Source organism: Lineus longissimus, chromosome 8 (genome assembly GCF_910592395.1).
Source record: "Lineus longissimus chromosome 8, tnLinLong1.2, whole genome shotgun sequence".
NCBI classification, from domain to species: Eukaryota; Metazoa; Nemertea; class Pilidiophora; order Heteronemertea; family Lineidae; genus Lineus; species Lineus longissimus.
Window position 1 is genome coordinate 126,834 of NC_088315.1, and position 15,597 is coordinate 142,430.

The following is a 15,597-nucleotide window of genomic DNA, read 5'->3' on the forward strand; positions in this document are numbered from 1 at the left end:
GTTACATACTGTGTCGACGCTACTCAGCCAGTTGAGGGACGCCTGTGGAAAGACCTAGCGTGCGTGTTCAACCGGCTGGATAGCGAGGACAGTATGTCCGTTACACAGATGAACGCACATTTATGGCAGAAGCTCAAAGATTTATGGTGCATCAGCTTGAAGGTGTACTGAAGTAATAAAATTTGCACAGGTTTCCTCATATATTGCCTCACGCCAAATGGTGTATTACCAGGATCGCCTTCCATGGTGCTGATAAATGTTTTTCATGTTTGCAGCAGTTCAGTGCATGAGGCTCAGAGGCATCGAACAGACGAAGTCATCAAAGATCGCGAGTTATCTAAAAACAATATAGCTTGAAAGCAAAATGTTTTATATCATAAATGCTGAGCGAGATAGGTGTTTCAAGAGTAGCTTGTCATACCCAACCAATAAAACATGTCGAGATGTTCTTCAATAACCAAACAAAAACAAGAAAACATGCAAGTGTATGAAAAGGCAAATCAACTTTCGTCATTTCTTGAGGCAAACGAGGCTCAAGAAGAACCCCAACTACGTCCTTGTGTCAGTGCTGTAACTTTAAAACCCTACTTCAAAGCTATTCCCATTTTCGTTAAACTATTTTTACATTCACTAGAACTGCATTTCTTGTAAAAGGTTCCCCTACATAGGCACGGATTTTTTTTCGCCAATTGGAACAATGACACTCAAACACAAAGAAGTAGTTGATTCACCTTCCTCTAATGATCATCCAGCACTTGACAATTTCGTTGTAATAGCTGAGGGGCAGGGATTCGTTTTAATGTACCATTTCAACGATACTAATGGGTAAGTTGAAGAAGTTCAGCACTACATGCGAGGGAGGCGAGCAATAAAACTGTAAATCGAGCTCAAAAAATTATTTTGATTTTTTTTCACTTTTTCAACTTCACTAGCGCGACCACCCGGTAATGCGACCATTCAACCTAGGTCCCATGAGTGGTCGTTTTGCCGGGGTTCCACTGTAGAAAGATTTTCGATATACAAATACAGCCTGTGATTACGGTTTACCGACCGATGCCTATCCATCCTAAATCCTATTCCTTGATCCGATAAGACAACTGGAGTTGGTATCGGGAACTGTAACGAATTGTCATATACGTACGATCGATGCTTCCCCATATGTCAATGAAAGACAAGCTATTCATCCCGTCATACCACACGTGTTTGGATAACGGCCTTTCTTACTGGATCGATTGCGAGAAGAAAATCTTGATACTTTTATAAACTTGGTCAGAAGACTCATTCCGTCCTGGTTATGAACACCCAACCAATACTTAGTGGTCAATTCATGATTCAAACGCTTATCTTATTTGACCGAAGATTAGAAAGAGCTGATGGAACTTAATTGGTCGGTGGGTGTGGTCACTGTCGTGCACACCCACCAACACCATTAGCCATGACGTACTGACACAATAACGACTCAACTAGAGTGAAACTGGAACAAGATTGATATGAAAAACGAGAAGGTTGTTGAGAGTTGGTCCAGTGAGAACGACACTCTGGGCTCGGATTACGCCATACTTATTGACCACTCAGTCACGCAGTCGTTCCCAACACCGGACAAAACCACATCGGTATGGTCGACAGCCTTCTACTCCATCGATACCCGATCACAACTACTGAGACGTGAAAGAGATATTCCTTAGATGTGCCTTCGATTATAGGAGGATACAAATCCGACGATGGCTGTAGCGCCAGACGAGTTATTGAACCATACTTGAGAATACCCTCCGCTTTGATCCATTGTGTAGGAGATCTCTATCTCCCCTCCAAATAGGACCGTGGCGTGTCTCATTTAGATAGGATTTCCAACAGGCGGAGGACAGCAAATGCCTATTAGAGCTTAGATCAGGAGACGTCTTGAAATGAAGCGTACTGCTATGAACTTTTGTTACTATTTGCGAATCTACTTACAAGATCAAAGACAAGATATGTCTTAAGAAGCCACTTCAGCAGTCAACGTTTGGATTTCACCTTAACGGAGATTGGAGATAAGCTGTAGTGGCTGGGGATTCGGTGACTGCAACCTACATGTATCGCTCGTGACACAGAATCAGTTATGCTTGGACACCTCAGAGCAATATTGACTGATTAGAACATTTCGTCTCAAGAACTAAACTGCGCTAATAAACATATATACTTAGACATAACGAATCTTCAAGAAATCTGGAACTCAAAAAGATTGCCACAGAGACAAACCTAAGCATTTTCAAATCGAAAGTGTAACTTGTAACGCGTATGGCTCAGAGAAAAGGTGAACAACCTGAACAGCGATTGAGAACCTCCAAATCTTCTTGAACACGTCCTTTTGTATGATTCTCTACCTGAGATGTACTTACTAAGTTACAAATCAAGACATGTGGAAAGGAGCAAACGAGAAACCAGTGTGTTGAGATGAAATGCTCCGTTGTCACTACAGCTGATCAGAGCAAACCGCCATCGAGTGTCACTCGAAAAACCTCGACATAGAAACCGTGGAGAAAAATTAAAGAGGAAGACCTAGTAACAGCAGTGACATGAAGACCATAGGTCACTCGAGGCAGGAACTGCATAGGATCGCCAGCGACAGACGAGGGTGGAAGAAAGCTGTAGGCAACCTAAGCTTAGCAACTCTCAAGAGGAGAGAAAGACTCAATTAACTTCTCTCCAGTGTGATCAGATCCAGAGAACATATTTGAAAGTCTATACCAGCCATGACAGAAACTGGGAACAGATCTGATCCAATTCATGAACTAACGACCTGCTTCATTTCAAAGAGGGCATCAGTTCTTTGCTAATTGGGTCAATTATTTTGGCGCCTGGGCAAAATGTTTTCAAGTAGGGTACGATCATCTGATCGATAACTGTCTCCTAGGGAACACGACACTTGAATGAGAACTGTATTACAGGTATCTAACAGGTATGCGTAGGCAAGGCGTTGCGCTGAAAGGATGCTTAGAAAAACAACCTTCTTCTTCATAATGGAATACCCTGGAGAAGCATGCATTCTGTAGATTGCCCTTAGCATCCTACAACTGCACGATGCCTTTTTTCAGGGATTTCTAAGAGGTGTTCAGAATATATCCGAGGGCTTTATACGAACTCTTTCCTCCTTTCACCTATTTTCAAAGTAATTTTTTATGGAAGTCAGCGTTGCAAAGCAAAAACATATCTTTTCGCCTGCATTCAAGACGTAACGGCGCCGAAGTCAGTTTTTTAGAAGGAGCTCTAAGTATTGTACGGTGTATGAATGGGTTCTTATATGCTGTGAAAAGGCTCAGGAGCATCGCATATATAATGAAGCGGCAATCCCATTTTAGTTCGTTGTGTATACCATCGCATGACAGTTCGGGTGCAATCTTTCTATGTGGTTGAAAAGACGGTTGAAGGATAGGAGTCGATCCGCGAATCTGCTTCTTAGCATCGTAAGGTCACCACAGACCTTCCGCCTCATCAGTTTATTTCGATCTCACCAAGTCAGAAAGAGCATATTGAAAGAGGGGTAAGTCAATTCAAGGGAAGAAATTTTCTTATGATTCTTCATGATGTGCCACTTTCAATTATCGATGGCATATGACGCTTCAAACTTGTACACCGATGTTTACTTTCGACTTAATTACCGGTACTTTAATGAATGCATGAACTGCAATGTCACAGGAATGATTCTAGAAAAAACACCAGAAAGAAATGATGAAGTTGATGAAGCTGACTTGTCACAGCGTTTCCTCCAGATACAAGGCGGGTAGAACGTCCGCCTCTTCACTTTAATGGAGTTGAAATGCTGGTACACGCTGACGTGATAAGAATGAAACGTGTCCAGGTTAATAAACTGATCATAAATGATCTGAAATGAGAGAGTTAGTTCTGTCAAAAAAGGTGTGTCCGGTTTGACTTGTAGACCGCTTTAGCCAATAGGCAGCTGTGTTCATATCAGATAAAAAGGAATAACGCAAGCGACATTAAATGTAAGGATAATATGTTTCTTGAGTTAGCGGGCATGGATGGGATGGAAACACAAGAGCAAGTCCTCTAAGGTTCTTGAGTTAGCGGGCATGGATGGGATGGAAACACAAGAGCAAGTCCTCTAAGGTTCTTGAGTTAGCGGGCATGGATGGGATGGAAACACAAGAGCAAGTCCTCTAAGGTTCTTGAGTTAGCGGGCATGGATGGGATGGAAACACAAGAGCAAGTCCTCTACGGTTCTTGAGTTAGCGGGCATGGATGGGATGGAAACACAAGAGCAAGTCCTCTAAGGTTCTTGAGTTGGCGGGCATGGATTGGATGGAAACACAAGAGCAAGTCCTCTAAGGTTCTTGAGTTAGCGGGCATGCATGGGATGGAAACACAAGAGCAAGTCCTCTAAGGTTCTGGAGTTGGCGGGCATGCATGGGATGGAAACACGAGAGCAAGTCCTCTAAGGTTCTAGAGTTGGCGGGCATGGATGGGATGGAAACACAAGAGCAAGTCCTCTAAGGTTCTGGAGTTGGCGGGCATGCATGGGATGGAAACACAAGAGCAAGTCCTCTAAGGTTCTTGAGTTAGCGGGCATGGATGTGATGGAAACACAAGAGCAAGTCCTCTAAGGTTCTTGAGTTAGCGGGCATGCATGGGATGGAAACACAAGAGCAAGTCCTCTAAGGTTCTTGAGTTAGCGGGCATGGATGGGATGGAAACACAAGAGCAAGTCCTCTAAGGTTCTTGAGTTAGCGGGCATGGATGTGATGGAAACACAAGAGCAAGTCCTCTAAGGTTCTTGAGTTAGCGGGCATGGATGGGATGGAAACACAAGAGCAAGTCCTCTAAGGTTCTTGAGTTAGCGGGCATGCATGGGATGGAAACACAAGAGCAAGTCCTCTAAGGTTCTTGAGTTAGCGGGCATGGATGGGATGGAAACACAAGAGCAAGTCCTCTAAGGTTCTTGAGTTGGCGGGCATGGATGGGATGGAAACACAAGAGCAAGTCCTCTAAGGTTCTTGAGTTAGCGGGCATGGATGGGATGGAAACACAAGAGCAAGTCCTCTAAGGTTCTTGAGTTGGCGGGCATGGATGGGATGGAAACACAAGAGCAAGTCCTCTAAGGTTCTTGAGTTAGCGGGCATGGTTAAGAAATGATTTTCATCGGTTTCATAAAGGTAAACTCGACTTTGGCGGCGTTGTGTTAATGCCTAGTCACTACCTTGGCAATCGTTCTCAATCTGGCAAGATTAGTCAGACATGCCGTTTCTATCGACAGTCGGAAAAAGCAGTTCCGTGTCATCTCGATCACTAATTGAAATTGTTTGACATCGCCTTAACCACTTACATTTAGTTTCGCATAACAAGAAGACCTCTCTATTACGTTCATTATTGCGCAATGTTGCATGTCAACTTTTAGAAAAACAAAACAATGAGATGGCATGAATGATGATATTCAATAATGTATCTGTTTCCTTATCAACAGAGATGATTACTTGATAGACCTTTACAGCGTGCTCTTAAGGCCACTTAGGGAAAAGGTCGACTTTAGGTCCTTATCTATTAGTAATACCATTTAGCCCATACCTCAATCACAATATCTTGTAGTTTGATAGTGGGACGCTAATGGTCTCTCATGTGTTCATTTTAATAAGAACAACTACTCAGGAACATTGCTTTATGATAGTAAATGATCAAAGCGATCTGGTTGACACGGTACCATGTTATCTGAAACCTAATTTTGTAAGGCAAGAAAGTGCTCTAAGAAGTTTAAATGTTAATGGGTTGAACAGGACGTTTTACACTTTTCAAATGATAGCAAACAGAAAAAAACGTATTATTAAATGCGTGCATTACCAACAAATAGTACTTCACGCCGAGTTTTGTGCTTATAGTGTATGTTTGATGAGCAGTGTTCCATTTTCTTTACGACATGTATCTTGAGACAAAATAGTGAGCCGGTTACTGGAAGTTGTGTCATAATGACGTTCTAACGTTAAGACTTTTCCAACCACTCCTAAACTCAGAGAGGAACAGAACATAGCCTTCATCTCTCTATTTCAGACTTATTCGTCTGATGAACATTTATTCTAAACAGACCTGATACAACGATATTGGGAAAGTGACATTGGGGGTCACGTTTACCAGTGATTTAATTCGTTTGATGTTGGCTTATCATAGGCCACAAAGAAATGGCTATTAGCTGTATCGTAATTATTGGCGTAGTTACATTGTGTTTTCAGCTTTTCATGTATTCATTACAAAGGTCAGAACACAAGATGGAAAAATGTCTCGCCAAAATGTGTGAGCTTGTAGACACGGATCAGACCAATACTTCGTCTCACGTGATGTATTAGTCTAATTATTAAAGATGGGATAAGGCAAGGGTGCGAGACCAATTCAAATCATGGTGATTATACAGTCTATTCTTGTGCTTTCCCAATTCATTTGTCAATAATACATATTGGAGGATTAAAGGATTACCAGATATTGTGTAGACGAACAAAAGAGGTTTCTACAGTTCATGCATGCTAGTCCTTAACAGCTCCAAACCTATATTTTGTCTTTAAGGTTTGAGATGTCTTGAGGATAGAATGTCCGGGGAACAAAAGTGCTTCTAAACTGTGAGGAATTGACGGTGATGGTCTCTATAGCCCCATATGCCAGCAATAGGGCCTAACACTTTTTCCAGGGGACATTTTTGAAAGCCGAGCCGGTATCCTTTCTCACGGAAGCCAATGCATGATTGGTCATAAACGGTCCCATGCTGCGAAAATGCAAACTTAGAAAGAAGCTCCACACGCATGATCGTCAACCAGATTTCAGCTCACTGTCTCCCGGTAGAAGTTTAATCAAACCCCGCCCGAGGCTGAGAGCTCGTAGCAGTATTGAGTGACATATGATGGAACACAAAGGGAAAAACCCATAGCGAACGAACTTATGAGATTCCTTGTCCCAGGAAAGAATGGCAGTTGGCACATTCTTTGTCCATACCAGTCTTAGGTCGAGCTGTCAGAAGCTGACATGACAATAGGTCAACGTATACCCGACCGCACTAGTGTGATTCAAGTAGAGATCGATCAGTCAAGCCGTGCATTATCGGCGAGGTTTGTGCACTCGACTTGGCCGGTAAGAGGAAACATTCATATTTGGTAAAATCTTGGGAAAACTATACTCTGAAGTAAAACAAACAGCCTTGATACAAAGTCAGGTTCAGCAAGATTGCAGATGCCGTTAGACTATCGTATATTTGCTGCTGATAGCTGCCTTTGGTAAAACTAAGTCAAAACCTATTTCTGCGTCGTTGCAAGTAAAGCAGAATGTAAAGCCCAAAGCATGATCCCAGATTAATTCCTCTCCGAGAAGGACTTAACCTTCATCTTTTACACTAATCTCATGGTAATGCATACTTCCATTAGCCTGATCATGGATTGGCCAAGCTCCCAATGTTTTTATACACACAAAAATACTCCACGGGAGTCCTTCCCGTGCCTTTGATAGTCTAAGACAGAATACGATGTAGCCAATAATGTATAGAATACAAATCCGTTCACGACAATCCCTCATGACCTTGTGGATCAAAGCAAAGCGTGTGTCAGGAAAGAACTTGCCCTCGTTCTGTCGAAGGCTCGATTTCCAATCTGGTTTGGGTAGTAACACCAGCATCTGGGTCGTTCTGGGATTGTCATCCGCGCCATGAGATTATGAGCTTCTTATTCGAAAAAAAAAGTTATTGGTTAAAAAATATAATTTCCTACATCATTTTCACGAAACAACAAACTTAGACATCGCTGAAGAAGGCAACAATAACGTAAATTCTATCACTGAAAGCAGATTGAGAGCTTGAATCGAAAAGTCAGTAAGAAATCAATATTCTGGTATGATTTCGAAGCCAATTCCCATTACCATGGCTACGATTTAGGATAATAATCCAAGACAAATCTTATATAGATTTCTTTTCAGAATGTTGTGTCAAAGGTTGAGTCTCAACCCCATAAACTCTGGCGTTATGCTTTACCGAATAAATGAAGCACAAGATTTACTATTTACAATATAGTAATCAAATCAAACATTTCTTATTGTATTCCAATCAATAAGTACTGCATTGATTGAATAAGTCACCGGGTCAGGTATAACTCTAACTGATGTCACTATGGTAATTCTTCTTTAATCGTCAGCAGCTGCATCTTCATAGCTCTAAACATGTTTTGTCATGATCCGCTTATTTCAACTTACACCCTCCGCCTCGGGTTCAGCTCCTCAAGCAACTCTCGACACATTTCTTTCAGACTTAGAAAAACATGATCTGACACAGCTGAAGAAGACTGCAGGGTGAATCCACACGGTTGACTCATAAGAAGTGGAGAGAGAATTTGGTGTGGAATATTTGAACTTTTGTCATAGTCTTAAACAATTGCAAAGTGCAGCAACTGAGTGACATAATGTAGCATTGTATTATGAACACGCTATTGCTGTTGTTATCATTATATTTATTATTGGCCTGCTTCAATGTTTTGAATCTTAACTTGACCATGATCCAAGTATGTAGGTGTTTGTACCGCTTTAGATTGTGTGTACCGCCAGCAGTCGGTGTAGCCGCCCATGGTAATGCTACCCTGACATTCACGACCTCCTGTCCTTGAAATTTACAACATAATGTTGTGTTCGTGTATGTTCTTGTATTGCTCAGTGTTGGTCAATAAACTAGCTTAAATTTCATATATTTGTTTTGTTTAATTATTTCTCCTAAGTGTTCATACAGCCATATAACAACTGGAACAGTGATATGAATCAGTTACACACACCAGAATGATACATACTGGTACATGTACTCAGGTAGATTTCAGGGGAGAATCAATTTATACACATTTTACACACTAGAATATTACATACTAACACGTATGGATTAAATCTAAGATCACAGGAATGACTAGAACTCTTTAGTCTGGCAGTATTCACCTTTTATATTGCATTACAACCGAATCTGATTACCTCAATTACAGCCAAGTGCAACAAGCACTTGCGCCAATGGCATGGAATGACCGTGATATGGCCATTATTTCCCCATGGTTCTCATCTCACCTTCAATCACCTCATCACCTTTTCATGAGAATGTGCTACCAATGTAAAAGAAACAAACTAAATAGCCAATATCAGCGTCATCAGTCTTGTGATATTGCCTTCATCCTTCTAATCGAACACCTGTGTGATATCTTTGACTGTTTCTATTTCTCACCCTTTCTCCTCACAGTTAAGGAATGCGTGAAAACAAGACAGTGGCAAGTGCGCTGTTCGTGTTGTTAGTAATTAGCATTACTTGATACCTCCGTGGCAAAGAGCACATGTTCTTCATGTAGGTATCAAGAATGGGAAGCCTGTGAACTGAGCTATTGACCTTTCCACAGCCGGCTGTGGAGCTTACTTAGAGGGATTCACATTGTTTTAGCTCGGAATTCGTTAAAAACGCTTGGGAAACGGCCAAAAATCACCTTCCATTATCGCCGTCTGGGCTTTTTATCCACATAAAACCAATGTCAGGAACTTAACAACAACTTTGTGGAACAAAAGGCTTCGTTTAAACTGTTCAATCTCCATGAACCAGTATTGACAGTATTGACAGTATTTTATTTATTTTTCGATTGACTGGTGTAGTTCTAAATAACCCTACCGCCTGCAAACAGATATAGGTATGGTTCGGAAGAGACATATAACTTTCAATACCTCAGATATCAGAAGTGCACGATAAAACACTTATATCTCCAAGGACAGATTTTCCTACCTCACCGGGTTGCATAAACGGAACCTGATGAGCTTATTCTGTGCAGACTTTGAGTTGGAATGTATTCTCCCGCCGGTAATGGTTAGGCTGTAACCCGATTTACTCACATTCGTCTGATTGGGCGTAGCTCCCGAGGATGACCTGATGTTGGAATCCAGTCGAGAGGGCCATTATGCATAATACGTCCATGAGTTATTCACCAATGGCGATATTGCTTTGAAGGACCAAAACAAAACCTGATGCCGGGAATTTAGATGCCAACAATGATATCAGATGTGCTAAGAAATATTCAATATATCGCTCTAATCTGTTGTTTCATAAGGTCCACGGGATGGTGTGGTTGTAAGCTGAACAGGTGTTATTTTATCTACCAAAAAAAGTGATATGTTTTTCATATCGGTTCCTTGCTGGTTCCCCGAACCTTGCAAATCATGATGTAATCCCACTCACCATTTCCAATATTAACAACATTGAACGTTCTATCTCTCGCTGAACGCCATTGCTCCAGATCCGTGGCAACTTCATCAAACAGCTTTAGGTTCCTAACATATGAATTGATATGTTTTGTAAACGATATTTAAAGGTTCTTTCCTTACACAAGGAGAGGACGTATGGTGCTAATTTGTGAATGCCGTCTGTAGGAATGTAATGCCTCCCCTGTATCCCAGCCCCGCTTCCTCTCTCAATTCACATTACGCAAAGAGCATACGGTTTCACCAACTATATCTTCAGCGCAACGGCAACGCATAAGTCTTGATAAAAAGCATCGCTGTGTGTGGGAAACGGGCGATTAACTTATGAAATCTGGCCAGTACGTTCCTTTGATTTAATGCTTGATGTGACTCGTGGTAATATTGCAAGGAGTGTTTATTGATCAAACACTGTACGATGTAATACGGAATATCACTTATAGAATTTCCGTAGGATGTTTGGATAGACATACTGAAATGTGCATTGTATTATTTTTCCTGCCGCAACATCTAGCGTCGCTGTGCACAAGGCCTACGTTCCCAGTATTAAAGGTTACTACATACTTGATGTAGCAAATGCCTCTGGATTGAATGCATGCTTCAGAGTTCAAGAGGACCTTTGCATGACTTTCAATGATACATTTCTTTCAATGGCCAGGCACATCAATGCCTACATTATCCAAAGCCAAATGTGAACTTTTATGTGTCGACCTAAACATAAATTTCTGTGGAGGAAGCCGAAAAAGAATAAGACAATTCTATTACTCCAAACAAGTCATGACAGATCGTGCATATTCGACGAAGTCCCATTCAAAGGTGAACAGTCTGAGCCTATATCTTGCTAAAGATGTTGAGAGTAGCCTGTATTAACTATTCGATTTTTTGGCCAGAACTCTCCACAGCTTTTCTCTGTATTAATTTTGAAACACCACTTCTACTAATGATACACGTTGGCCTTGTTGACCATGTTTACAACTTGTTTATAGATTGCTTTTAGAGTGGATTCTCTCGTCACCGGAGATTGAAGTGGTGCATTTCACGGCGGCGACCATCTGTTCCGGTCAAAGGGAATAAGCGAGCAGGGTTTCCTTTACATTTCTACTCCGCCTAATTGGATGAGCTTCTTTCATGTATTTCTCACTCAGTAGAGTAGAGTACCTGGCTGATCAACATTCCCTAGCCTCAGAGCTACCCAGGCAAATGTGCCTAACGTATATTTTACGAAAATTTACGTAAGAGCAAGATAAATTCTACGTGGATTTTTTTCAAAAATAACGAGAAAAAAATCAAGAAAGTGTTTTTCTGTTTTTCTTGTTTTTCCATGAAAATTTGAGATATTAATTTTTTCCAGAATAATTTTCAAAAAAGGGCCCAAAAATTAAGACGCGTTTTATCAGTTTTTTCAGTTTTAGAAAAAAAATTTTTTAATTTCCATCTGCTCAACGTTAACTGCATATTGGACATCCAACAAAAAAAATTCTATGTTTAGTAACAATTACGTAAAATTTACGTTCGCGTCCAACATAGAATCTCTGTTGGGTAGATATAAATTATATGTTGGATACAGTAGCTTATGCTTAGGAAATCTGGTTGAAAATGACAATTCTGATTTTGACATAGTATTATAAACTTAACTGATAACCGATTTGATAGCCAATATGTGACTTACATACCTGCATGAGCATGGTACCATTAAACTGCAGTGTGTTGTTTTAAAAACAAATAATAAACAGAAGTGGCATCCTTAGCTGTTTTATACCTGAAGCACCTTTGAGTATGTTATTGTAAACACTGACGGTTTCGTTCTGAGAACAACCAACCTATATATCTGTCAAACTACGTTGTGGCAGCCAGACATACGCATCAAGGCATCAGCTTGAAATAACATGACAGTAGTTTGCAAGCATGTGAAGATGAACCGTGAAGTTGAACACCGTGAAGCAGACTTGCAGGGAGGAGAGTACAATGTCCTCGAGATGGAACTCACCCCAAAGTCACGAACGGGAATTGGAGTGGCAATTTACCAGCAGCAAGGCTTCTGCTCAGTGCCTGCTCTGTTTCCGGAGCACTGGCCTTAGATGAGATGTTCCCTAAAGAGGTAAATATACCTTGACGTTGACAGCAGGCGAACCAACTCGACGACTTGGCAGAGTTGCAGAAGAGAGCACTCCACGGGGTAAATTAGAGGTAGGGATGATTGCTTTGGAGGCAGAAGGATAAATAGGCCACATGCAGAAGGGTAAGCGTCCTTATAACGTCCCCAACGTTACTAATCCTTTCTGCCGGCGGAAACGCCGATTCTTTCACTTCACCAAACCGCTGGAGAAGAGATGTGCCCATCACACGCGGGTTGATACTTGCTCTCGCGACACAAATTGGGCTACAAAAACTACTGTTTATGCCTTTAGTTACCATAAACCATGTAATACCCAATTCATTTAATCCTCAATGGCTGATCAGGCAGTTTCGATCGTCAAGTTTGGGTAATTTTCCCGATATTTAATTGAAGTGCCAGCCAAAAGTCTTCCGTAATGTCCTTAATGTGTTCTATTGAAATAACATGGCAGGGAGCAATGTTGCTAAACGCCGTAATTGCTAAAAACCAAGGCAACAGGGAACAGTTTGCGTCAATACAACTGAGGTCGAGACATTAACGTGTCGATTACGAAAATGCATATTTCAACACTCGGCGTCCATAACTGAAGATTGTTCATTTTTAAACGGAGCACGCTACAACTCGCGTAAATTTCGACATCTTCACCATGCCAGTGCTGAGAAAACGCAATTCACTGTAAAAGCTTTACAAAACAACAGGCGTTGTCTAAAGATCATTTGACCAACGTGTAACTAAATATCTTCCTTACGAATAAAAGTACATCGCAATGTTACAATAAGACTCGCTATGTCACTCTGCGAGGACGTGACAATAACATACATGAGTATCATTCTCCACGAGGCATGCTATAGATACGTGGTGCACCTTTAGGCCACAGTCTTATCAGGACGATATTATTCACTCTCAAAACAGTGTTGCATATTTATAACGGAGCTACCGGCGTCGCGATAATCAAGCGTCGCCTGCAGTACAAATGACTCATAACACATTGACACGCAAAACCATCATTCCATCTAAAATCAAGCGTTTCAAATCAACAGTCACCACTTTTCTTTGATTAAAATCACAAATGTATCACTTAAACCAACATCTGTATCATATTATGAATTGCTAGATTTTCAATTATGAATCGAAAGCTGTGTTTTCAAAACGATTTCTTGTTATTTGTGGGACTATGTCATGCAGGGCGTAAACTGATTGCGTAAATCGTTGATAGATTTCAAGAAAATATCATTAGAACTCTCCAGGGAGTTGGGATTTTCTAATCAAATCAGCGAATCGTGGTTTTGTCAAGCTGTATTATTAAAAATCGCTGTTTTTCCGATAACTTATCGGAGATTAACGGAGTGTCGTGGGGAAAGTGCATGAATTGATGGGCTGCTGTAATTATTCATTGCATTATTGATAATTATACAGGTTTGTCACCAAATTAAAACTAAGTTTGATTTTTGCACTTTCGCATTTTACTTCTCCAAAAGACGCTTAGAATAAATTGCCAAAGGAGGCCCATCGTAACACACATAATTTTTGTTGAATAATAGTGTTAACCATGAGAGCATTTTCGTCAAAGGGTCGGTTTTGATTTGATTGCGAAGTGAAACTGAAGAATCGATTTCGATAGATGAATATTCGGTCACCTAGCAGATATCACCTCTGTTGCGGAGTTGTGATGTTAACCTCGCATGGGTCGCCAGGCATATTATCATCGATAATAATGTGCATTTAAGGACAGATTTCAGTCCTCATTGGAAGGCTATTGATAAGCGATCACCTGAGGAAGTTGTATCAACAAGTTCCACACTGAATCAATATTAGTACATATGGCTCTTCTCATTAATAAGGGGTTAAGTGAAGCTGAGAAAAGGTCAACAACGCATCGCCCCACAAGTTGTAAAGTAAAGAGGATTAACTGACTTACAAATTACATGTAAATTCTATCCTCAGTCAAATTCACTTCAACACATCGATGATTACGAATGTCCATGACCGTGGTGTTTGAATCACACAATGTACTTTAAAGCAATAATTTGTCTTTCTATTGTTGAAAGCTTAAATAATTTAAAATGGAGATACTTACAATTTGTCTCTGTTGCCCTCGGCTTGTTATCCAAAAGTGATATCCTCGATGACTGAAAATGCTATGTATCCATGTAAATCGTTATGAAGAGGCCATTTTCAATAAGCGACAAATCCTGACTACTGCATTTCGTTTCGAAGTGTGAGAGTTGTGGGCGATGCTATTTCATTACTCGGGTATTTGGATATATATCTAGTCTTGGAGAAAAATGCTACAACTGTCAAAATGATGATAACCTTACTCGTTCAGTACTCTGGTAGCTGCGAGAGGAAAAAATGTCTATGATCCGTGATTGAATTAACAGTTCACTTGGACATTAATCTTCAATTAAAGAAACTGTCACTTTTCTATCCACTTAATTCAAACTTTCACAACTTTCCTATATCAGTTTCGCATCCGGATTATACTGCCCGAAACCGCTCAACGCATAGATTTGTCAGAGCAGCATCACTGCAAAAACTCCAACAGAAATGACAAGTTCAGCAGATAGAAGTTTTTGGAATTGACCTCCGTTACCCGATGACAGCGAATTTCATTATTCTCAGGAAAGCCAGCTAGAGCATTGAAGTGTCTCATTACCAGGTCCGGGAATACAGAATGTCATTCAAGTAAAGCCAGAAAGCCAGTGAAAATCTCAACAACATTGTCGCAAGTCCAAATAACTCTGAATCCAAACTGACCAGGCTGATGATACTTTTCAAATTGCAGCCAACTCTATTTTCTCAATAAATCCGATTTACTCGTGTGTGGATGGCCCCGACGATCGTCGATGTAACTCGCATCGCCATCGACCGTGGCGGTTGTGAGACGGGAGCCACTCGCCTCACCAGCTACCATCGCTGGCGACCTCGGATACAGGTGCAGCTCGCTCTAAACCGATAGACCTGGCACTGGTTCGTTTTTCCATGGGCTTCTTGCGTTTTCTTTACCATGAAACGCATAGGAACGATTAGTCCCAATGTTAAGTCAAATACAACTTGACATTTAGTACAGGTACTTCAGACTTCGTTCATTTTTGGAATAATTTGCCCAATGTGTTGAATAGTTTGTGCAGCAATGCATTCTCCTTATGCCTATTCTTGCTGTTTTAAAATTGTAGCTTTTCTTAGTGACGGGCCAACCGGATAACCTTCCTGTTTTCTTAGAATCAGTCATGGGGTTAAACCTTCATAGTGCTCTGCTC

At 40.9% G+C, this 15,597-nt stretch overlaps 1 protein-coding gene across 1 annotated transcript in view; it reads right to left on the reverse strand.

Moving 5' to 3' along the window:
- Positions 1-15,199, reverse strand: part of LOC135492091 (gamma-aminobutyric acid type B receptor subunit 2-like) — a 111,638-nt gene extending 96,439 nt beyond the window's left edge. The window contains exon 1 of the mRNA XM_064778263.1: positions 14,415-15,199. The gene's annotated coding sequence lies outside the window, so the exon portion shown is untranslated. The remainder of the gene's footprint in view (positions 1-14,414) is intronic.
- Between the last annotated feature and the right edge of the window lie 398 nt (positions 15,200-15,597).